We start from the raw sequence: 25,590 nt of genomic DNA on the forward strand, positions 1-25,590 counted from the left end.
AATGACCGGCACTAAACTGATCTCGCAGAGCCTGATGTGATTTTGTCACTTAACGCTAAAAATAAACACTGGCGAAGGTCACACTGTTGTCCCAGATAGCGTTGAAATCAGCTCCTACAAACCCCCGTCCAACGACTTGTTGTTCCAATTCTGTTGCATTTTCTCCAGAGGTCTCCAGAGTCAGCCTTGTTTGTCCCAAACATCCTGTCAAAGTCTTTGTATTACCCGTTTTAAAACCATGAACGTCTGACTTTTGTAAAACTTTTAAACAACCAACAAAAGTATTTTGAGGTGTGTGGTGTCACAGCTCCCGGTGGTGTCAGGCACACAAATGTTTCCAAGATACATTGTCTGTATGTGATCATCAAGGCAACTGGCTGCACCTGAGAGAAGGGAGTACCTGTGAGTATAAAAGCTTCCCCGGTTAGTTCTCTCTTCTCTGTCTTCTACTGGCAGCCTCCACTTATTTCATGCAAAGTCTTTTTGATTCCTTCCTTCCTCCTCCAACAATAAAACCGTTTTTTAATGGTGTAACGAAGTGGATTGCACATGAGCTAAACACTCTACATACCAACGATAACCCCACACAGGTGAGTGCAATTGTTTTTATCTGCGTAACCCTGTTCTCAGGGCTGTGTGGGAGTACAAACACTGTGTTCCTTCCTATCGTAAGCAAGAACAGCAAATAGCATGGTTTGGATTGTAGCAATGAACAGCAGGAGTTGGCGTAAATGAACTGCCTCGTCAAACTTTTTATTGTCATCTACCTACATTATTGCACTGCAGGCCTGCACCATTCTTCTTTCTCTGCTGCTTGTATTAATTCACCATGCAGCCACATTAACAACGATATAAACGAGCAGACGACAAACAAATCTTCGCCCCTTTTTTTGTGGTCAATAGTGGTTTGTGCTGACTGAGCGTTGTGTGATGCCGGTATGTTCTCTCTCTGCGGGTGTCGAGGTGCCAACAGTTTCTTCTGCTTCAGGCAGTGTTCTCGCAGGTTCAGATCTTAAACTGTAACCGTGTTTTTCTTTACCCAGAATACACTGGGAGGAATCACTTGAATCATCTACAGCGGTTACACAGTAGTTGCATTCTCACAAGGGAACAATAGTCACATTCATGCATCACTAAATAACAACCGAACGATGTGAAGAGGGCGAACGTCTATTAAAAGGGCATTGTTGCAACTAATGTTTTATTCACGGTAACTTTATGAACTGTGAAAGGGCATCTTTGTCCTGAATCTCTGTGAATTTCTCATCACAGCATTTGCATGCATACATTTTTTTTTTTTTTTCGAAAGGTCAAAGTCATTTTCCCCGCAGTTTTTGTGCTTTCTTGTGTTCCCGTGTAAGGCGAGTTTTTCTCTGCCGCCGTTGCACTAGTGCTCGCTCATGGGGATCTCGCATCTCGGTACAGAACAATTGATTTGACTCTTTTAGCTCCTTGTTTTGGTTGTATTGCAAATATATCTCCTGTTTCTGTGAATGTTGCACCTTTTTTAGTTTGAGGCATTGGGCTCAGTCAGGCCTTGACTCTCCAAACTTGTGTTTGTTGACATGATGACGAGCCTTTAATGAAAAGGGGTTTGAAACAGCAGGAGGTGTGAAGTTCAAGCTGTGAACTAATTAGCTGTTTGGTGATTGAAAGCTTGTGTATAGGAGCATGCCTTCCTGTACGCCAGAGAGAAAAGCTACAGTTTTGGAATAACACTGCAGTTGTTTGGCAACAAAGCAGTGGATTAGGCTGCATAAACTGTTAACTATTTTAATGGTCATTTTATGCCCTTTACACAGCCGGACTGGTATTTTGGTGGAATATAATCAATAGAACTGTGTCGGGCTAATTAATTATGTGTTTTTTTGTTTGGCTGTATAATCTTAATGAAAGCTGTGGTTCACATGGGACTAAAAACATAATGACATAAATTGGTGTGTTACAAAATGTCAAAAAACAACTAGTGTACGGAGCAGAAGGTGCTGGTCTGTAGTTTTCTAACTGTCAACAAATCTCAACACTTTGACTCAGTACTACGTGTGTCAGTCCCACATGTGTCAGTCCCAGGCCCAGTGGTTCCTCCTGAAGACAGACGTCTTTTAAAAAGGCTCACAACGTGCCACGACAGCTGGACATTGTCGCTTTTAGATAATGTTCATCACACAGGAGGAAATAGTGGATTTTTTTTGGGGACTCATTTTCAGATGCAGAATAATTGACATTTGGTGCTATAGTGAGTGTTTGAGGCATCAGGACAGTGTATAGGGGAGACGAACACATCATGTGTGTGTGTTGCTCTCTGGCACAGAGGTATAAGGTATATGAGCCTTTGATACACACACAATACTTGTTAGTAGATACATTCATCGCTGACCTAACCCTAACCCCTAACCCTAATCCTTTCATACTTCTTAATTTTGAATGATTGTCCTGATCCTTATCTTTGCATTGTTTTATACCAACGTAGAGTAAAAGTTTACTGGAAATTGTCATGTGACTTAGCGTTCCTCCTGTCTGAACAATTGAACCATGACAATTCTTCAGAGGGAAGAACCCAGACTGAATGAGGTCTGTAAACTTTTTAATTATAGGCTGGTATTCAGGAAGCTTTGCTGCTCTGTTGGGCTGTAAAGAGAAACAAAAGATATAAAGGGAGAGAAAAGGAGTGGGTGAGAGTGTGAGGGTGAGAATGTGAGACCGTCGGGAGCCGTAAGACTGATGATATCCTCTGAGGCTTCCTGCCTTGTTGGGATGTAAACAGAGAGAGACAAAAGAGACTTTTAATATCAACTGACGTAAACATGCAGCTCATATCAATATTTTGTACAGATATGATTTAGAGGGCATGCAGTTATATCTGGCATTAAAATATGTCTCTAGGCAGCGTAATGAAATCAGATTTCTCATTCCCTCATAAAATCCAGCTTGTAACACGCGTCTGTTTGCATCATAACAAATGCGTGTTGTGAACAAATAACGTCACAATTAATTGTACTTACTGGTTGAATCACACGCTTCATTTAGTATCATGGGTGCTTATACATTATGTGTCTTAACTTAAATAAATAAATGGTCAACAAAATGCTAGTCACTGCTTTATTTCACCATTATGTTTCTATATGTTTATGTATTTAATGTATTATATTAGTGCCTCACCAGGTTCAATGTGTGGTGTGGAGTATGAGCGCCCTCCATAGCGAGGACATTTACATTTGTGTAATGGTTGGTTACCACTTGACCACCACCCCCGCCCATTCAGACATGATGGTATCGCCCAAACTCTGGTACCAGTCTGCCACTCGCTGTCGCTGGGTTGTTGTTGGTATATTGTTGGCTTTGTGCATGATTCCAGTTGTGACTTTGTTGGCCTTGAGTCTTTTCTTATTAGAGTTTAAGTTCAGCACGTGAGCTAAATAATTTGACACACGATGTCGTATCAGACTATCCGAAGTTCTTAAAGAAAATCTGTAAATGACGGAAAATATTCAGTTAACGTGAACTCTGCGTGGGAGTCGTATCATTTCATTCTGTTTCCAGAATAAACATCTCGTTGGGGCCAAGAGTGCCTGTTTATGCCTCACTTACAAAAGGATTCTGATCAATGACGACAAGTTTTTCAAGTGTTTTCAACTAAAGCTTATTGACTATATTCGTCACTGGAGTGCTTGAGCTTTACCAAGATGAGCTGTATCCTGAGAGGTGTCGGAGGAAAAACATTTAATGTGCCTTTAAAAACTCTTTGACTGTAGTCAGCGAATAAAGCATCAGGAAAGTGAAGCATCAGTTTTCTACAAGGTTGAAGCAAAGCTTTCAAACTTTTTGTCAGCAGTCAGCGCAGGAACAATATCAATGGATTGCTTCACTTTTATTCTTTTGATGCAGACTTCATTACGCCGGCAGCTCTGATTGAAGAGACGATTTAGAAGAACACTTTTCTGTCAAATGCGATCTGTAATATTGTTATATATCTTGATATTTATGTGTTTTGCTGTTCTGCTGAAAAGCGAAACCACAACTATGTGAACATGAAAAACGAAGACAAACAACCAATTATTTCTCCAAATGTGTGTTTCTCCATCACAGATGAATTCTTACTTGCACTGAACACATTACTCCTGATTCTTTTAAAACAAGGTGAAGGTAGAGGCACAGAAACGCTGCTAATGCAACTCGGTGTACACAAGACATGAAGCCAGTTTAATGTAGCAATTTGTATTGAACAGAAAAGATTTTATCTGTCCTCTTTTTGTTAGACATCACTGGAATGAACTCTTTTCTTTCTTTCCAGAAGAGCAGACAGAGCTGTTAATGTGATGTCTCCATCTTGGCTTATTGATAGAAGATGTACTGAGTGTTGGTTCAAAAGACCAGTTTGTCAATATTCAGAGGATATTCTCTATGCTCTTAGTGTCTTGTCACACTGCAGAGTAGAAGAAAAGGCGATTGATTTACATTTCATTTATTACTTCCATGTTTTTATACTTAAATCAAAACACACAAACTAAGTGTGTCATGCTCCACTGACCGGAATTTGTTTCAGACTGACGATAGTGTATAGTTTACATCTACTGCAGGAATTAAAGTATTGTGTGTGTGTGACTCCGGCTGTCTCTGCCTAATTTACGGCTAATCCAAAAACGGGCAAAGAGGAAGATCGTCGGTTGAGTTGAGACGGTGACGCAGTTGAGCAGACGTCTAGAAGCTAGAACCGTACACAACTTTACAGCCTTGTTCAACAAATGCATTTAGACTTGTATCTAAAGTTTGTTAGTTGGAAATAAACAACAGTCAAAGTGAGTCAGGCGGGACAGATAGTGTTGGCAGAGTTGTGAGCATGAACTGTGGTCTATTTAACCAGAATAACTGGACACCTGTGAGGGTATGTACAGAAAAGTTGCATAGTCAGTCTTGTTTTCCTATTTTGCATTTTTAAATAATTTCAGTAATAAATAAATATTCTATTTTTTTATTTTCACACCTGGAGTCTTTGAGCTTTACTGCTTTATCCCTGAAAGTGTGTGTGTGTGTGTGTGTGTGTGTGTGTGAGTTTGCGTTCATCTCTCTGTGTGTCTTCATCTGTGTGTGTGTGTGTGTGTGTGTGTGCACATCAATGTGTATCTGAAAGTGTGTTTGTGTGTAAACGCCCGAGTGTGTTGTCAGTGCCTCAAACTGACAGCTGAACTATCCACCCAGCATTAATTGAGTTCACACACACATTAGGTCGCTCTGGGGAGGAAAGGAAAATAACAGAGAAAGAAAAAAGAAAACACCCTTCGCGCCATAATTTCTTCCCTGCGTCGCCTCCTGACACCGCGAAGATTGAGGCAGAATATTAGCCGGAGATTACATTGACTTTAGAAAAGTTGTTTTTCCCGTGTCAAGCGCTCGGACTGACAGACGAGGACGAGCTGTTGGAGTGTTTATCAGCTGCCGCCGTGGACAGAGAATGGGGGGAGGGGGGGGGAAGAGACAAATCTGCTGCTGAAATCAGACGGCTAGAGGATGGATGAATGGATGAATAAATAAATGGATGAATGATGGACCACAGAAGAGCAGAGACAATATTATTATTAAGTGAGAGCGATGGGGAGTGAGATGTAGAGAGGAAGGAATGAGGGGAAGGGAGGGAGGGAGGGAGGGAGGAGAGGGATGCAATATGTGAGAATGAGGGAGGGGTTAGTGGGGAGACAGAAGGAATGTGTGTGTGTGTGTGTGTGGGAGTGTGTGAGGGAGGGAGGGAGGAGGTGAGATGAGTCAGAAAGGGATAAGGGAATGAGCAGGAGCGGGTCGGGATTGAATGAATGAGTAAGGGAGGAATTGAGTGGGGGGGGGGGTGTGTGTGTGGAAGTGAGTGAGTGAATGGGATAGTAAAGAAGAGAGAGTGAATGCATGCTCAAGTAAATGGTTAAATTGCTCGATTAAGATAATTAATTAAACACAATCTATATTGCATGTCAACTATTAACACTGATGACCTCTGCAGAAATATAGTCTCACATTGTAACGTTGGTCCCTTTCAGCCGTCACGCAGACACCAGATCCTCTGGATCACAGGGGATTCCCACATGTGATCTCCTCTCTGTGTTGCAGGAGGGTGCATGTGCTTTGATAGGTGAACTGTTTGTTTTCCCCAGGAGGATATACAGTGAAAGAAGTTGACACTTGCATTGTGAGTTGCATGCTGACTGAAGTGTCTTTGAGTTTTCTAAAAAGAATCTTCTCACATTGATTACATTACAGTTCATTTAGCTGACGCTTTTGTCCAATGCGACGTACAAAAAGTGCAAACAATCATGAGGATACAACATCCGAACAGCAAGAATCTTGTAAGTGCAATAGCTTCAAATAGATACAATCGTATAAGTGAACACTGTCTTCAGATTAGCCAGTTTGAAGTGCAACATACAGAAACAATAGAATACTATTAGCTATTAGCTAACTATTAGCCACTATTAGTTATAAATAAGCCAAACCAATATAAGTGCAACATACAAAGTACAGTTATTTAGTTTTCTTCATTCGCCGAGGTGCAGTCGAAACAGGTGAGTTTTCAGTCTGCGACGGACGGTATGAAGACTGTCTGCTGACCTCACATCAATGGGGAGGTCGTTCCACCATTTTGGAGCCAGGATAGCAAACAGGCGGGTTTTGTTTGAGGGGAATCTGGGTCCCACTCGCAGTGAGGGAGCAGCGAGCCGATTGGTCGACGCAGAGCGAAGTGAACGCGCTGGGGTGTATGGTTCGACCGCGGCCTGGATGTAGGAAGAGGCTGATCCATTCACAGCACGGTAGGCCAGCACCAGAGTCTTGAAGCAGATTCGAGCCACCACTGGTAGCCAGTGAAGGGAGCGGAGGAGCGGTGTAGTGTGGGAGAACTTGGGTAGATTAAAGACCAGTCGGGCTGCTGCATTCTGGATGAGCTGTAGAGGTCGAATGGCACATGCAGGCAGTCCAGCGAGGAGGGAGTTGCAGTAGTCAAGGCGTGAGATGACTACAACCATTGACACAACCCAACGTCATTTTATTCCATCTCTCTGGGTGATCCCACTCCAGCCTCCATGGACCAGCTTAATTTGTTCACAATAATTTCAAAAATAGACGCATAGACAAAATAGACTCCCAGCAGCAGATTACTTTCTAAAGCTCGACACACAAGTGCTTAAAGTATTTTATTCTCATTTAATATTAACATTTTGGTCTGCAGCAGCTCCTTTTTATCAGGTGCATTTGGGGAAATTAAGTGAATGTGTGTCTTTCAATTTTCTGCATGATTTCTTTTATCATGTATAGTTAAAAATATTAATATTTATGGCGTGAAAACAAGAAATGTAGTAAAAACAACCTGTCGAGATGCATGGCAGACGGCATTGAAATTAAAAATATTAAATATTAAGGTCACATTGGTGAAGCTTGGACGAATCGGCACCATTTTAAAAGTATTTAAAACACAAACACACATGCAGCGTGAGAGCTGCTGCCGCCGAAAGCAGAGCTGCCCAGAGAGCAGTTAGACGATGTGTAATCAAGACAGAGGTTGGCTTAACAGCTCAATTAGCAGCCGTAATTAAAACACTCGCTCAAAGACAGATAGCGTGGATCTCTGACTTCCTCTCTCTCACACACACTGAAACAAATTTAACCTTTGCACACAGGGGCCCATGAACAACAGCATGTACCGACATCATTTCTACACACGCACCCTGAGAAAATGACTCTCTTTCATGTATTCAGTAATGACAGAAACCAGGGAAAAGCTACTCATGCATTTAATTATTAATCAGCACCAGCAACACACTCACGCCTACATCAGTTTACATACTGCTGCTGCCGTGAGAATACTTCCCGTCTTCAGCTGCGATGTTCAGAGACCCGAAACAAACGTGTTATATCTGTAGTGAAGGAGAGGGAGGATTGTGTTGGCTCGTCAGTGGCCATGCTGCTTGTTTAGTGAGCGGAGGGTAACTCTGAGTTTAACCACTGAGGGCGTCGTTAAAGTGCAATAAAAGGTTTTCCCCGTGTTCGTTGTCGTGGTTTGAGCGGTCTGTTCAAGTGCTGGTGTGAGACTCCGGACATCTGAAGCTCTGGTGTTCTAATTTAAAAAAGTAAAAAAGATAAATGAGTCAAGGGAGTGGACTTTACACCCATGTTTGTCCAGTGAATTTTTGATATTACCCAACGTCTGAATGACGGACTACTTTCTTTGTCCTCCTGCTGTTCTTGCTGTTTAGTGTGCGTGTCGTGCTTCCTCAGTGTACCTGGATTCGGTAAATCTGGGTAAAGTAAAGTCAAATTCCAAACGTGTCAACAAATTGCTGGTGACGTGGCTGCAAAGAAACCGTCTTCATAAGTCCAATATCAACACTCAGTGCAATACCTCTGAAGTACGACCCGTAGCGTTCTCCAGGGGTCGGTATGAAATATGTGTTGCGGCTCCAGACACATTTTATAAGAGGTGGCAAAATGGCTCTTTTGATAGTAAAGGTTGCCGACCCCTGAGTTAGGCTATAGTTTGAGTTGTATGGAAACTTGTTTTCTCTCAATTTTTCGTGTTTATCTGCAATCAGCAGCGCTATAGCGCACTCTGTCAGTTGGTCGTCCTTTTGGTGGTTTAAATTTGGCATTGAGGTCAAGTGTTTGCAAGGTTGTGTGTGTGTGTGTGTGTGTGTGTGTGTGAAAGCATTAACCTGAGGATACACGTACGCGGTCGCAGCTATTGAAATTGCGCTTGTTTTAAATTCCAAGCAGTAAGTAACATTTAGCAAATGTGCTTTGCTTCAGGCTCCTTTGATCCTCCACACTGAACCTCTGTGGTTTTCTGCAGTCAGAGGTGGGTGGATAAGTCACCAGAACCTGTGATGTGATTTCATTACAGCGTAATAATCCTTTACAGCCCGTCCCGTCCCACACGCAACACCAATAAATCTAATCAACAAGAGTGTTCAGCGCTGAGGGAGAACGAGCACAAACAGCCACTGAGAAAAACATTTTTATTCCTCTTGTCACTTTTTACTGTATCTTCTTGTTGCTTTATAGTTTCTCGCCACAATATTTATGTTCCATTGTCCAACTCAGTAGAGTTTTTATCATCTTGATTTGTTGTTGTTGTTGCTGTTTCTGTTTTATTTCTTTATTTAGTTCTTTATTTCTTTATTCTTCTTTGTGAAGTCCTTTGATAGCATCTTGTTTTTAGTTTGGTTGTTTTATTTTTCAACCATACTCCATCCATAAATTATTATTTTGCATGTCTTACTGTTTTATCATCACACTCATTAAACCCACTATTTTAAAGCAATAAACTAAACGGTATTAAACCGTCTTAAATCCACTATAGCCTCGGCCAGCCTGTGCTTTAATCCACCACTGCCTGTGTGAACTTATTTCACCTAACTAACTTACTTATCTTTACCCAAACCATAATCTTTTCCTAAACCTAGTTTAGTTTTTAGTTGAATTCATAACATTAACCAAGTGTTTAAAACTACGTCTGTACGTGAAGAGTTAGGAATGAGAATGGCCGTTAAATGACACACGAGAGGCTTAAACTTTGTCGCCATGAAGCACAAATGTCCTTAAAAGTAACGTTTTATTTCCCATGGGATCACATTGACTTGGTCGGGGTGAATGGAGAATGTAGAGAGACTTTTAGACTGTATTTGCTCCCCCCAAGGTTAAAGTGATCTACTTTTTAAATGTATTTTTACGGCAATGCTACATGCGTCAAGTAGTCAAGTGAAGAGAACACGGGGAGAACTTTAGAAGTATTGTTTGGATATGCAAAGCTTCATCCAAACGTCTTCATTCTGATTATTTTTCACGTCTAATTTATAATAATTTTTTTTACATATTCAAATTAAATACTTGTACAGTTAATTTTGAAAGGCAAAAGGTAAAATAATGAGCCTGAGGGGCTGAACATGCTGAGCTCAGAGAGAGGCTGTGGAATCTCCGTACTGTGTGTCACAAGAGCGGAGCGATAAATCAACCAAGCGGAGGATATTGGAGAAGCTGACAGCTGCTCGTGTAAAGGAGAGGAAGTCAGTCTTGCAGGTAGCTCCACAGAGAGGGGAGTGGGTGGAGATTGGATGGGGGGGGGGGGGTTAACGTAGTTCCCACTAATTGGCAGTTCAAGACTTGTTAACAATTTACACCGAGGTTTATCAGATTAACCAGTGGGGATGACAGATCTCAGTCAATGAACATTATGAGCTCTGAGTGTCGATACTCTGCTGGACCTACTGTACTGTGCGTTGAAAGGAGCCAGTTGAGTGAGTGCGTGCGTGTGTGTCCTTGAGCAAGAAAGTCAAGTTTGGATCAAGTCCCTTTGATACCATAAGGAAGGTGATCAGCCGTATCTAAAGTCCTCGTTGTTAAAATGTCAGAATGTCATTGAAGGGATGATTCACAGGAAGATGTGTCATGAGGGAACCACACTGTCCTTTTTTGATACGCCCAATGGGATGGAGCCATTGTTTAATGTTGCTTTACTGAACACACACACTCTATATTTATTTCTTTTCTTTTCTTTAGGTAAACACACAAATAAAATCCACAATGCAGTGAATCTTTAGCGGTTAACCAGCTCGCTGTAACCGCCAAAATATACCATTCACAGCCATTTTATTTGTATTACAGATTGTTTCCGTCATTGCCTTTTACTCAGGAAATTGAACAGTTGGTTTAAACCAAATCCTATTTAAAAAAAAAAAAAACGACACAGCCTTTTTAACACTTATCTAATCATGAGCAGCCATGCAGACAGCTTTGCTTTTATTTAACGAGTGTTGGAGGAATTAGAGCAGGAGTGGACAGGATTAACAAACAAGAGATACAAAGTAGAGGGACGATGGGAGGAAGAAACAAAGTCGAGGTGAAAGGAGGGGAGAAGAGGTGGAACGTGCTCTAATAAGCTGCTGCTGACTCGCATCATGCTGCTGGATTAATAATCAGCTCTGGATGGCCTAATTGAGAAATCTCATTGTCTTAAATAAGCGGGGAATGGCCAGCGGCCAAGGACACTAGAGGAAGAGCAATTTCCTATTTCCTGCAGCAGTGTTTTCATCAGTTATTAAGCTGCATTGATCTTTTCCTTCAGTGCAACATTTTGAACAAATAAGGTGTGAGGAAGCAGCAGTTTGTAATTGGAAAGGTTGAAGGTTGTTACACACACAACTCATTAACGCTAGATGATGTAACCTTATGTCCCTAAGAATCAAAAAGCAAGATGTGGAGAATAAGAAATCTGATACGTTGACTCATAGATGTTTCTACACAAATGTCTTTAATTAAAAAGTTTCATTTGCAGGATTTGTTTTGTTCAGATTCTCACAGCACAAACACACAACAGTTCATTCATTCACAAGCAGTTTGTTTATTGGAGTTTGTAGTAATCATTATTGGGCGTGTCTCTGCTGGTGATCAGATATAAACATCCATCTCATAAAGCTTTCGTGTTCACTTCCTCTTGTTGTTGAATCGTATCTTGACTTGTTTTGCGTTTCATTTGGAAGAGACGCCCAAACTTTGTGGGTGCTTCAGTGATCTGAGGCCAGCTGAGGTGGAACAACACTCAAGAACTTGAATACACTCCCAACACGTGAATACAAACTCAGACAACTCTGCTGTGCTTGTTGTCGGAGTCCTGAAAACGTGATCTGTTCTCTATTGGTCATTCAAAAGAAGAGATGACCAGGGCTTCTCTCTAACATAAACCTTTACTTCCATCTTCATTTATATTATTGTAGTAAGAAGCTTGCCTGCTGTTGTTTGTTTGCTCTCAAGGCTCAACACACTCTCCATCTATTTTACAGTAAAATATCTGCTGGAAGGTTTTGAGTCATTCTCAGCATCTTAGCATGAAGAAAGTGCAGTGATGTAATATCCAGTAAGCATTGATTTGTGGGTCAGAACAGGTCCAGACATCTAGATAATATGCAAGTCGGTGTTCAGACCACCATCTCTACATTTCTGTTTTCATTTGTTGTCTTTTGTCTTTATAACCGGAGCATGTATGTCAATTAGGAACAGGGCAGGAAATCACACACGAGGGCAGGAAGTGAAGTATCTGAATCGAGAGACGAGGGCGATTACACCAAGATAAAGACAGAAAAACAAGGAGAACGCAATTCAGACAAGGGGCCGGGACCTGACACCGCCCCTTGAGCAGCCACGGCGGCGACACTGGTAATGGTTTCACCTTGTGAGTCTGAGTGTCATCGTTGCAGAACGTGGTCCTGGAGACACCTGCTGCAGCGGGAGCTAGCACAGAAGTGGCTCTAAGTAAATCAGGTGTTTGTGTTTCTCTGTGTGTGTGGAAGGATTTTGTCTCTGCGATATTTTTTTGTCAATATTCTGTGAATTTGACTCGGGTTTGGTTATTGTTTAAATTGTGTCTTTCAAAGCGATAAACCATATCGCTGGAGGGGAAAGGAGTCCCGGCTGTTTACAGTTTAATGTGCTGACTGCAGTTCTGCGTCTGACTGAAGTGAAAGGTTTCAAAGTTAAAATTCCGCAGCTCTTTATTTATCAGAGTAATGTTTAAACTGCAGCCTGGAGGGCACACAGTGCACCGTAGGTTGTAGTTTTAGTTATAATTCATTGATTCAGTTGTGTTGTGGCGACGTGTGCGCTCCATCCATCACTGCTGTAAAAACACATCCTATCTGTCCAGAATGCTTCTTCCCCGACCACCCACTGTTTGTTACGAGCAGCTGATGAAATATACGACTCTCCATAGACTGTTTGAACTTTTCCTGCATCACTGTCTAGGTTTTTGTTTTTGTATTTGTAAGATTGCAATTAGTGAGGGCTGTTTGTCAAACACGTGAATGTCAGCGCTGCAGGTGTCCACAGAGAATGCTAAACAAAGCATGTCAGCTATTAAATGTCTCAGATTGTAACCATATGTGCCGGTCGTAGTTCTTTAATGACCCAAACATGCACATAAACACACACACGTCATGCAATCCGGGCATAATAAGTGTATTTATATAGCACTGTTCTAAACATATTTACAAAGTGCTTCACTGAGAGAGAAAAAAGTAGATAGTATACATTTTACAATGTGCAGTGATTCAGGAAGTAACATCTGATAGGTGTGTCATGGCTGCAGAGATTTATTGTACTGAAGGAGAAGGTTTTTGATCCAGAAAGAAACATTAAACTCTCATTTTCTCACATGAATTTAAAGGCATATCCTTGTAGGAGTTTGATTAAAACAATTGTAATTAAGTTTGTTTCATCGTATAATTTCTGCACATTTAGTTAAAGTATTTACTTTGCTCTTGTCGCCAGATGTGGAACTGAGAAGCTTTTTCTCAGCGCACAATTCTGACTTCATTTCCACCAAAAGAAGTCACTGCGCTGCTGAATGAAACTCACACCAGTTTGCACCTCTCCTCCCACCTATGGGCCATGAACACTGTGAACGACATTACCAGACAGTCAATACCAGACTGTGTTGTAGCGCTGTCACAGAAATGGAGCCTTTAATGTCTTTAATAGTTGACACGGCAGTTTAAAGTAAATTGACGTGGCGAGAATGGCCTCTCTAATCTCCGTGTACTGTGCCTCCGAGTGTTGTACCTGTAATATGTTCCAAGGTGAATTCAGCTAATGTGCCACTCAGGCTTCTATAGATTGTGTGAAGCTACTCGTGAAGCTCTTTCTGTGCAGCTACAGTGGAGAAGCAACTCGACGACACAGCATTGCAGATTGGAAAATGCTTTTTATGCCATGAATGTATTTCCAAGTAGCTTTATTGAAAACTTGTTTTTGATGCTATAAAATATACTTTAAGTGTTTATGTTGATGCCAATAAAAGTGCCAGTAACCCTGTTTCAATTCACCTTTTTAATACCCACTTTGAAGTATATGGAAAAGGCAGAATTCAAGGCAGAATGTTGGCCAATGCAGCAGAAGCAGAATAAAAATGGATCATTTTTTGAGTTGTGGTTTGAAAAGAAAAAAGATCTCCTGGTTGTTTGCTGCCACTTCTGCAAGTGAAGATTCTCACAAAGTAGGGATGACATTAAGTGATCTCTTACAGTGAGATATAATGAAATAAAAACAGCAACACATCTTCTGGTGCTTGTTATCAGGAGCTTCTTGCCAGCAGCTGCGCTTTTTGACTGGATTGCAAGTGACTTTCCTTTTAATCAGTTTGACGGACTGTCCCAGAAAAGTGTTGGCGTTATTATTATTATTATGCTTTTAGTTTTACAGCTAAAAATAATGTGTGTGTCCTAAGTGATCAGTTTTCAGATGATCATGTGTCTATGTGACTCGTGTATACAGTAAGGGAGATGTTTCCTGTCGTGTTTGGGTGAATATCAAGCACCTAAACAGCCAATTAAAGCCCGAGAATACCACGACTCACACACCTGCTGAAATGATGCCACCATAATAGTGGTAAACACAATGATTAAACTGACAGTTCTACTGAGACTGAAGGCCCTGACACACAGTGCCGTATGGCAGAAACATATGCTGGCGCATATGAAAATGAGCATATACAACGTACATGAACGTATACAGAGCGTTTCTGCCATACGGCACTGTGTGATGGGGCCTTAACATGATTGGTAAAAGACATCTTTGAGTCGCCATTGGATGTCTGTACAGGCAGATGTGTCCACACCTGCAGTCGCCCAGCCATGAATCAACATCTGTAAAACAATTCTCACACATTCAAATAATTGGAGCTTCTCGAGCACCTTCAATTTATAATGTACACTTACCGATGGCACACTTTTAAGTCATCCTTTTAGGTTTTCTTTCCTGTGATTTTATTTTGTCTTGGGGTCGAGTGTCCACGAACCAAAGCAGGGTTATGGGGGGGGGAAACAACTGTATGAGTTGTGGCCATGAGCAGGTACTGTGAGAGTGTCGTGCCACCGTACTGTGTCTCTGATAAAGACATTGTGTCCGCTGCAACCTCTACAGTCCCTGGAAGCACATTTATGCTTCTTTGAGATGGATATCTTGTTGAGCTCTGAATGAAGCACGGATCACTCTATCTAGCACGTTTTGTGAATACTGCCACAGAATGGGAATTAATCGAAGGAGAATAAATCTACTGCGTCATGGCTGAGGAGGGGCCAAAGAATTCGACTAAATTGAGATTTTAAATCCAAGCAGACATATACGAGCCCATGTTTAATATGTACATCATTTGCATGTATCAACACAATAGGCCAACAAGCATCGTTGTGGTTATACTGTATGTAGAGTACAAAATTATAAAACAAATAGTATAGAATACTTCTTTACAGGAACTTTTTTTAGCTCTTGAGCTACGTGCCCTCTAGAAGTCCCTGCTCTGGGGTAATTATTTTTTCCATTATCTACCAAGAAAAATAAGTAGAAAGCACCCTTTCTATCTGCAGACATCTGTTTTGCCTTTATGGCGTTTTCAGCCTCCTTTAGAACATCCATTGGGACACAGAACTGTAAATTACAAAGAACAAAACAAGGACTCCTGATATTTTCCGAAACTCAAACAGGGATGCACAGAGAACCACTTTTTAGTTCCCGAGTTTATTTCCTGATCCTTGTTGGTTGAGAGAGACCGTAAGTGTCTTGCATAAACCATAAGCTCTTTCTTCCAGTTGGATTGGAAAGTTGATTTAATGTGCTATTCTCTGCCCGGAGATATGTAGGCCATATGCCGTCATTGAGGAGCACATAAGCGGGGTCGCATTGAGCTACGCAATGTGTAAACAGCACTTATCTGCTAATGTATGTATAAGGTATATCAGCCATCACATTCATGTTGTAACGTGAATGACGGAAGTCAGCAGTGGAAGTCAAACACAGGAAAGCCTATTAAGCATGCATTAAAACTGCTGATGGCCTATGTGTACCAACTCATTTCTGCAAGACAGAATAATATCTGCGCCAGGAGAGACTGAGAAGGTTATCAGCAAACAGAACAACAACCACAATGCTCATTACTATTCATTGAAACCGGCATGTAAATAGAAAAAAAAAGTGGTGCATGTGAGACTCAGACTGCCAAGAGCTAATGAAGAACCTGAAAGTGGAAGCGCTGAAAAAGAGACAATGCTGGAGCGATGCTTATTAGTTGCTGTGGTCCTACTGGCACTGCAGGTGCCAGTGCCGACCTCTAGCATCAATCTGTTTCAATCAAATGTTGTGGTAAAGGCTGTCTGTAGCATGAAGGGCAACACTTACACCTTCATGTACTGCTGCTATGCTCAAACATACAGAAGAAGTATCGAGTTTATGACCTCTAAATGTTGCAAGACATATTTTCTGAGGGCAACTTTACGTGTAGTGCTCTGTAGTTTTGTCACGTTCCACATGCAATGTTAGGGCCCTGTCACATCACATTTAAGACAGGCTTCAATGGATTCATTGCAATCAGATGATTTACTCACAGAGGCACACTGACAGTGATGATATTCGAGAGAACGTAGAGACAGAGAATCCAAAATTGAAGATGTTTTAATAGCTAATATAATAGATGTGTAACACCATTCATTTGTATCCATTTTGCCACAAGCTAAACTTGTAATTAATCAACAGTAGCCACTAAAAGCAGCATGATTTAAGATTCAGTATTCTTGCAATTTAGCTCCATTAGAATTTCAGAGTGCATGAGAGAGTTAGAGTTATGATTACATTACTTATGACTGTAGCCTACTAGCTAATACTGTCCGGCTCCGGTTTTGACTCGACACCGGCGCCACTCCCCGCCTTTTACTCCCAGCGATCCAAAACTCCTCTGCTAGCAGTATTTGCACTGCAAGCTCCCAGTCCTGGCAGCACAGCTCTGAGCTAACAGCTACAGTAACTAGCTGATAGCAGCTACTGTTCGTAGCAGTTAGCAGTTAGCAGTTAGCAGTTAGCGGTTAGTGTTACTTTAGCAACAAGTAAAGCTTTCTATCCACCAGGAAACTCTATAAATCAGTCAGTCTCTGGAGGGAAGCGGGACAATCATAAATTTACTTCAAACTCCATCATCAAAATCAATGTTTTGAGTCCTCGGCCACACTGGGATCTTTTTGGAGCATCACTTTAACTGATAAACATCTTGCTCTCTTGCTAGTCCCTGCTCTTTTCGCCAACAGCTGACCACAACTACCAGTGAGGAAATCAAGGAAACCACTACCCTCAATAGAAGTAGAGGACAGAAGCTGAGGACAAGTGGCAAAACCATACAGCACTTCTTCACAAAAGTACTTCTGTAGTGGACATCAAGTACATAGTTTCCAAAGCTGGATTATACAAATACATTTAACGGCTGTTCTTCAGCTCCAAAATACCACAGGAAGAACCTCGACTTCTCTTCCCTTGAGAGCAATAAGCTCCCAAAGCAAATCTTTCCCGACAATGAGCAGCTCCGAGCTTATTGTTATACCTTTTTGTAAAACAATAAGCATACTGCAGTTTCAATTTAAAGAGACAACGTGCAGTGCATCAGCATTTTAACGCACATGCCAAAGTACACTGAAATGCTTGACTGAAATCTAGGCTCAGTGAGTCGTTCATAATGATGCATGTTTGTATATGCAGCAGTATGTCCTGCCAGAACTAGTTCATAATTTAGTCTCACACGGAAATATTCTTTTATGTAGAAAAACTACTGAAACAGCATTTATAGCATCGAGTGATGCTGAGTCTATTTTAGGCTTTATAAGGCAAAATGACCCAATGTAACCTGCTCTTCAGTGGTAGATAAGATCCAGAATGCTGTATTTCAGATCTCTAACAGAAAATTAATTAACGAAAACAGCATGACTGATATGAAGAACTAAATATATAAATGGCAGAGAAACATATAAAGAGAAAATAATATGTTTTCTTCTGCATACAAAATAAACCTCTGAGCTTTTATAAAAGTGGTCACGAATACAGATGAATTCCAGATGCATCGGTCTTTGCTGTCTCCATGAAATATGTTTTCAGATTCTGTCTAAACTGTGGATACTTTGGATGAATTAGGTTTGATGCTGACCTGTTGTAGAAAAAACCCACTGTGTGTCTGTCCTTGCCTGTTCGCAGGCGTCTTTGTGTTGTGTGTCTTCTCACACTGGAAACTCAGCCTGAATGGTCTGAATGTGAAGAGGTTCGCGTCGGTGGACCCGGGGGACTCTGCTGACAGAGAAACGTTCTCTCTCACACTTTGAAAAGTTACCAGGTCTGGGTTTTGTCTACTCTTGAATAATTTAACACTCTCACATTCTTGTTGTGTGTGTGTGTGAGCTGTCTTAACGCTGCTACTGTCTGTCTGACCTTGTGGCTCAGAAAACATTCAGATGCTCAGCATGCCTTAAGGCAACAGGAGCACAGATGCACACAGCAATGACGAGCTCTCTGAAAATAGGGCTGTGGACTGTGAGTCAATGAAGCATCTCTTCGTTTTGAAGTTTTGTTTGCAGTGGTTTACATCCCTGTCGCTATTCTGGTTGATTTATAACAATTATGCTACAGGATATGCCACTTTTAGAGGCAGCGATCATCTGCCATCAGTGATTGTTTTGTGTTTTCATTGCAATGAGAGAGCTTTGAGGGTTACTTTTGGTTTAATACATCTGGTCGCATTTAAAAAGTGCTCCAAGCACCCTGAGATGAAACTAGTTGAACATATGAGCAGATAAAAGCTCTATATTAACACAAATCTTGGATTTTGATTGATCTGATTTTGTCTTGAAGTCATTACTGTGTTTTTCATTGACTATAGATGCTGTTTCTCGTTATCATCAAACAGCCACCTACTGCCTATAGAGTGCAAACAACTGCAGTTCATCAAATGGCCACTTGAGGCCTCCATATCCATAGACCCCCATGTTAAAACGTCCAACTTTACAGCAGAAATATACATGTTTTCAGCCTGGTACATTGTTAGATTAGCAGAGAGCCAGAGCCACCCATTTCAGCTTCACAACGAATCTTCAGAAACCTATGGGGAGAGGTCACGGAGACTGTGTCCATATTGTATACAGTGTATAGCTATAACATGTAATCAGTACTCGGCAAATCACCGCCACAAACTGTCCAGCAGTAGAATTGCATGAAACCGGCAGCAGGAGTGTGTATCATGTTACCGGCACGCTAGCACCTATAGTTGTTGTAGATCTTTAAAAATGGCTTTGACCAAGTGCGTTCTGGATATGTTTAGGATTTTCTTTTTTAAATTGGGTCACCATTGGATGCCATAACGTCACTTCACAAAGGAGCCGAGTACAAACTTTTACAAACAAGCAGACTTGTTGATACTCAAAAGAGAGATTTTTGGTGGAGTGTCACCGTAAGTGTCTTATTTCCCATCTACCCTGGTCTCCTCTTATTGTTTTTCACTCTTCCACCCCTCCAGACTCCTTCTCTCTTCCAGGCCCCTCTATGTGTAATGGCTTCCATACCGAGGAGCTATTTTTTTTTTACGAGCAGAGCGTGGGATTAATGTTTGCCAGTGGAGGCAAATGGCTGTCCAGGGAGTTACCTGTCAGGACCCTGCAGTGTGCTGGCCTCTCCACGGGGCGATGGATGTTACACAACAGCAGGAGACGTCACCTCGGAGGAATATGAGAAATGAGAGGGGGGGGGGGTCAGAGGATGAGAGAGGAGAGGGGTTGGGGCAGAGTGCTTCAGTGACTGTTGTGGTACCCAGACATGAGTCACAGGGAGATAAAATGGGTCAGTGGATACCAACCTGCAGAAACTGTGATCCAGTTAGACAATATGCAGTCGTGTGCGGACTAAAAGCTATTGTGAACTTACAATTAGATCCTGTCCATGGTGCTTACAGCTATATGGACACTTTTCTATACCATATTATAACAATAACACATTATGCACCAATCATATCTGTCTCAATTGCTTGTGTACAACTGTTGGAACTTTCCACGCTACTCTCCTGGTCACGATCTCTAAATATCCAACCATCTTTGATTTGTTAAGCAAATCGGTCTGGCATTGATAGCTGTTTTTGCTTCTTGGAGGAAACAATTTAACAATAAGACCTCAGTAGACTGGAGTGGACTGTGGGTGTATCATCTTTCTACAGAGCTAGCTAGCTAGTAAGTTAAGAGCATAGAAGACAGTTTACAGTGTCTTGACTATTTTTAGAAAGATCCTGTGGTTAAAACAAGAATCAGTAACGCAGTCAGAGTCTCCACACCCTGTGGTGGAAAGCATGTGTCTTGTTTAACTTGGTTAACTTGATAGATGCATACCGTAGCATGCCAGCACTAAGGACCATGACTCTTCCTTTTATTCTTTGTTTGAACAGATGTAATAATAGTGAAATCAAACACCTCCACCATTAGCTTAGCACCAGCTGAAACCCCGTACGGACCCCCTGGACATCCCTGAACTCCTTTTTGTAAGATGATAATTAGCTTCTGAAACTTTTGCATTTTGAATCAAGTCGCATAGGGAGAGCAGGGATTTTCAGCCTGTGGTGAATCCCTGGGATCGGAGCTCATTAAAAAAAAGAGTTTCGTTATGAGAAGACACACTGGTGGTCGTCCTGAGAGCCATTCTGGGTCCTGACCCTCAGCTTAAGAAACACTGCAGTAGACTCTGAGGCCGGAGTTGGTCCCTGGCTCTCCTCACACTAATGCACTCACTCTGTCTCCTGTCCTGAGGTCATCCTGTAAACACTGAAGGGATGCTGTAAGCAGATAATAAGAAGCTCTTCTCTCTAAACAGGGAGTTTGCTTATACGTTTAAGACATTAACTCCATTATAGTAACCTACACTGGCATAGTTGTGGGAGCAGAGGAAGTGCCCAGAGGTGGGATTTTATTACAAGTTCATTTCGAAAATGGGGGAAACTTATTGTACATGTTTCTCGTTGTGTGCTGCCGGGTCAGAAACTTGAAGTAAAGTGTTCATTAACTGATTATCGTCTTTTTACTGGGCTGTCTTTCAATCAAGAGAATAACACTGATGAGAGAGCATAGACTTTCCTGCTGAGCAATAAAGGTTTTAGAAGTATTTTGACAAAGAGAAGGCAGCCAGGGTTTTAGTTACAGAGACTTGGATGTCTACTGGTCAATGGCTAACAAAGCTCTGCTAGTTCTGTGATAAACATATTTTCTTTAGCTGTGTCACAATAAAAGCAATATATGTGCTATATATTATGATTTTTAACAAAAGAAGTTACATGCAGAATGTAAAATCTGTGAAGTTTTCAAAGCGGCTCCCTGATTAGCACAACATTTGTCACTGCAACACTTTCCATTTTTGATTAGCGCTGAGCTGTGCTTGATGGGAATCATCAGCACAGTTGGGGAACTCCATTATCGAAACACATTATTTTGCTGCAACAACATCCACATCAAAGCTGCACACGGGCACCCCCAGCTTGTCAGCCAAAAGTACAAACAAGGGCTACAAATCCCATACAGATTGAGATGCTGTAGATTTGCTGCATTTGTCACAATTAATGGATTGAAATTTCACTTTCCTCTTTCTTATTTCTGGCGTCTATGAACATCAGATGTGGCCATAAACATTTTTGAGTATTCTAGCCCACAGCTTTGAAACCATGACCTTTGGCTACATTAAGCTGCTCATGTTGGTGCCCACTCATATGCCAAATCATACAAAGGGTCCATTCGGCCCCTGCTGTGTGCTGAGCTACATGGATTTGAGCTGTTTTCCTCCCTGTAGCTACCACACCTTTAGGCTCAGCAGAGGGTGCACCACAGGGGACTGGAAAGTGTGTACAAAGTAGTTTCAGCCCACACATTTGGCCTGAAAACTTCCTTGTGTGAAGAGTTATCCCTGGATTCTTCTCTCCAGGCCAGAGGCATGTAGATACGGTGGAAGAAGACAAACACATGTGAGGTAAGGTTCATTCAAACAGGGTGCACTGACCACACCGACAGTCAGTCCCCTGAGAACTCCTTTTTAGAAGCGTTGTTGACGTCCGTTACGTCCATAATTTACATCATGTCTTCATTAATTGATGAAGGCTCCCAGTCTATCTGTACGTTTCACTACAGGCAGAGTGCCCTCACTCTCTACGGTGGGCGGGGAAATAAAATCAATAAATCAATAGATACAAACACTGTTGATTTCTTCCAATGGAGCCGACATGAAAACTAGTTTTGGTTCATGGCTGCCAGTGTCCACTCAGCTCACCAGAAGCTGTTGCTGACAGACGGACAGCGACATTCATGGAGCACGTGTGGATTGTATGACAGAGCGCTGATGTTCTTGCTTACGTCTCGCTTCCAGTGGGGCTTCCCAGTGGGGCTTCCCAGTGGGGCTTCCCAGTGGGGCTTCCCAGTGAGAGTGTCTAAAGAGGGAGAGAAAGAAACTATTAAATGATCATCATGAAAAAGTAGTTTGGAATTGGAGCTTTCACAATATCAGTTTTTCACTACACGATTATCGTAGGCAAAATAGTTCACGATAACGATATTATCGCAAGAGAAAATAATAATAATTCTCAATAATAATGCAAATTATTCAAATGTATTCTTAACTTTGTGTGTTTGCCTCTTTTTTAGTAAATACTTACAGACTGTTTTTCACAAGATCCTATGTCATTTCTTTTTTTTTAATGCTCTTTCAAGCCAAGTCTGGGAGATGGTCCGAAATGCTTTCTATGGAAGACTTGCTGGATAAAAGAGGAAACGATGAAGAAAAGCATGAATTGCTTCTGGTCTCTCATGAGTTCATCCATGAATGTTGCATGTTGGATCCTCAGGCACATGTCTGCAGGCTGTGATCAATGATCTATCCATCCTGATCCCATCCTATAACCTGTACCAAAGCTGCACGGCTCAGCTTTACCTGAACTGAAGAAAGAGGTGTGTGTGTGTGTGTGTGTGTGCGTGTGCGTGTGTGTTTCTGTGTGTTGAGATAAAGCATAGGAACATGCCCTCCTACCCCCCTCCATTGTCAGACTTAATCTCAGCTGTTAGAGCGATGAGTTCAAGGGCTTATTTGTGTTGAAGTCTTTCTGACGTGGATCTCAGTTTCCAGAGGTATTAAGGTAGACATGATGACATCACTCCAGGACCGAAGCACCAACAAACCCCCCCACAGAGCCTTCAACCCACAATGCCCATGCCCCCGCTGAGCCCACAGGAAGAGACATGATGGATTTTAAAGTAAAGTTGTGTTGAGTCGCCTGATAAAGCCAGGAACTGTCGGGATCGCTGTTGCTGCAAACACGTCTTCACCTCTTCGTCCTTGAAAGGTATGTGGGGGATGTAGAGAGAAGGCAAAAGACATAATGGAAGAGGAGAACAGGCATCGAAGGTGAGAGAAATTAGGGGAAAACAAAAGGGATACTAAGTGAGACTAAAAAGGACAATGAGACGGAGAAGAGGGGAATAAAAAAATAAGATATTCAAAGATGAAAATAAGTCTGTTTAAAAGGCTGTTGGTTGGGTTCTTATGAATGATGGCCATCCAGAAATATCTCCCACAGTCCATACCACAGTGAGGCCGTCACCATGTGTACCTTTTGGGTAATTATTCTTTCTTGTTTCTCTTGGTTGGACTTCCAGTCGGACTGAAGATGATGGAAAAATAATATTGGAAAGGTTAAACCGACAGGAAAAACCTAAATCAACACGTTTACATATGAAAAGTTTCCTGAGTCATGGATACAGTAGCTGCTGATGCTTTCGCAGCACCAAACATATCAACCTTTGGCCTCTCCATTCACCTTTTATACCGTAATACGTATATGTTGCATGGGTTATAAGTATACACACTAATCTACAGAGAAGATGCCCTTGTTCAAAATTGACTGAAGTCAATTGTCAAAGGCAAAAAACAAAGCTGGATGTCCTTTCTGTTTGGCACTTCAAATCTTCCTGATGTGATTTCAGAGGACAGAATGGGTTTAGTATTGATCCTAAGAGCATTAGTCCCCCCCCCACTGAGGTGGAGAGCGTCAGAGGAGTCGGACCCAAAGTCAGTCAGTTAGTTCCTAACTCAATCATTTATGTCAAGTGGAAGTTTTAGTAACTATAAGTTTAATTGCTGTAATGTCAACATCGGAGTTGTAATCACAACCTCTAAACTTAGATATGTCAGACTAAATGTTTATTTGTTACTTTATATTTTTTGTACTTTGTCCGCTTCGGCTTTGTTTTCAATAAAGCTTGTTTTTTGTTAGCATCGTCGTCCAGTGAACTGCATTTGGGTCCTCACCTTCACCACACCGTGACACTCTTCAGACACACAGCCGTGTTGAGTTTTCACAAACGAGGGAATCATTCCTGCCACCAGATGAAGTCAACACAGCCTTAATGCTGATGAAGGACGTCCTACAACGGCTATCAGCGGGATCTCAAACACAGACTCTGATATTCAGACATTTTTTACAAGGACACTCAACAGAGAAGCGGCAATGTTCAGTGCTGAATGCATAAATAAAGATGAGCAGGAGGAGTCCAGAGGACTGATGGAGAGCTTTGTGTTTTTTTAATATTTATTTTTTATTAATTTTGTAGTGTAGCGCATCTCATTCAGTTCTAATAACAACTCATCGTACTGTGAAAATAAATGTAATTTGGACTAAATTTGTCTGCACTAATAATTTCATTGGTGTTTTCTTTTACAGAAAAGTGTTCCGTGTTCCTCTGTCCTGCTGGGGGTGTGCGAGGTGACGTGAGGAAGTATTGATCCTGTCTGTCCCCTGTGTACAGATGTGTCAGGACTGTCAGCCGATCTCTTCAGAGCAGAAGGAAGACGTGGCTCGTTGGGAGTCTCTGTCTGACAGCTTACCTTGGCTCTGTACGAGATGTTGCTCTGTGCTGCGGAGAGTATCTACTTGCAGCTTTGTTCTCGAGAACACCGATCATCAGCGCACCGCTGCTGTTTTCTACCTTTGTATTTATTTCTTTGTTTTGAAGTAACATTAATTTTTCATGGCAGCTTCCAGGAATGTTGTTTCTCGCCTTGAATCAATGGAGGAATCAAAATATAGCAACTCTTGTGGCCAAACCTGTGTAACAATTATAGAAGAAAAGATATAAAGAACATGAAATGTTATTTATACTACAGTAAAACCATGAATAAAAAACACGATTTCTAACAATCGTGTCTCAGAAATTCACTAAAGCGTTCAGCTCTGACAGGAAGTCTCTGCAGCTTTCTGAAGGTTCACATGCTTTCCCATTGGACAGATGCAAGGCCATATGCTAATGCAACTAGTTAATGGCAGCATCTGTTAATTCTGAAGTCATTTTGGAAACATGTTTTACTGAGAAGCCCAATGGATTGCACAAGTTAAGTTCAATAATGACACTCGGGGCAAACACAGTGCCACGCACACTTACATCTTTTGACATTATAGTACAGTTCATTTAGCTGACACTTTTGTCCAAAGCGACTTACAAAAGGTGCAAACAATCATGAGGATACAACTCTGAACAGCAAGAATCTTGTAAGTACATCAGCTTCAAATATGTACAATCGTTTAAGTGCAGAACAAACGCTTCAAATAAGCCAAACCAAGTGCAACACAGACACAATAGAATATGAATTCAATTATTAGCTACAAATAAGCCAAATCAATACAAGTGCAACAAACAAAGAACTTTCTTTTTTTTCTTTTTCTTTTTGAAGTGTGTGACGGAAGGTGTGAAGACT

General features: G+C 41.5%; 1 long non-coding RNA gene across 2 annotated transcripts; it reads left to right on the top strand.

The window, feature by feature from the left end:
* Window positions 1-438: 438 nt before the first annotated feature.
* Window positions 439-25,033, top strand: LOC115019137 (uncharacterized). Of its 2 annotated transcripts, XR_003833433.1 has the most exons (3): window positions 439-590; window positions 22,554-22,790; window positions 24,560-25,033. It is a non-coding gene; the product is annotated as an uncharacterized LOC115019137 (long non-coding RNA). The 2 variants fall into 2 exon arrangements; XR_003833432.1 differs by lacking the exon at window positions 22,554-22,790.
* Window positions 25,034-25,590: the final 557 nt, after the last annotated feature.

Source organism: Cottoperca gobio, chromosome 14 (assembly GCF_900634415.1).
Source record: "Cottoperca gobio chromosome 14, fCotGob3.1, whole genome shotgun sequence".
NCBI classification, from domain to species: domain Eukaryota; kingdom Metazoa; phylum Chordata; class Actinopteri; order Perciformes; family Bovichtidae; genus Cottoperca; species Cottoperca gobio.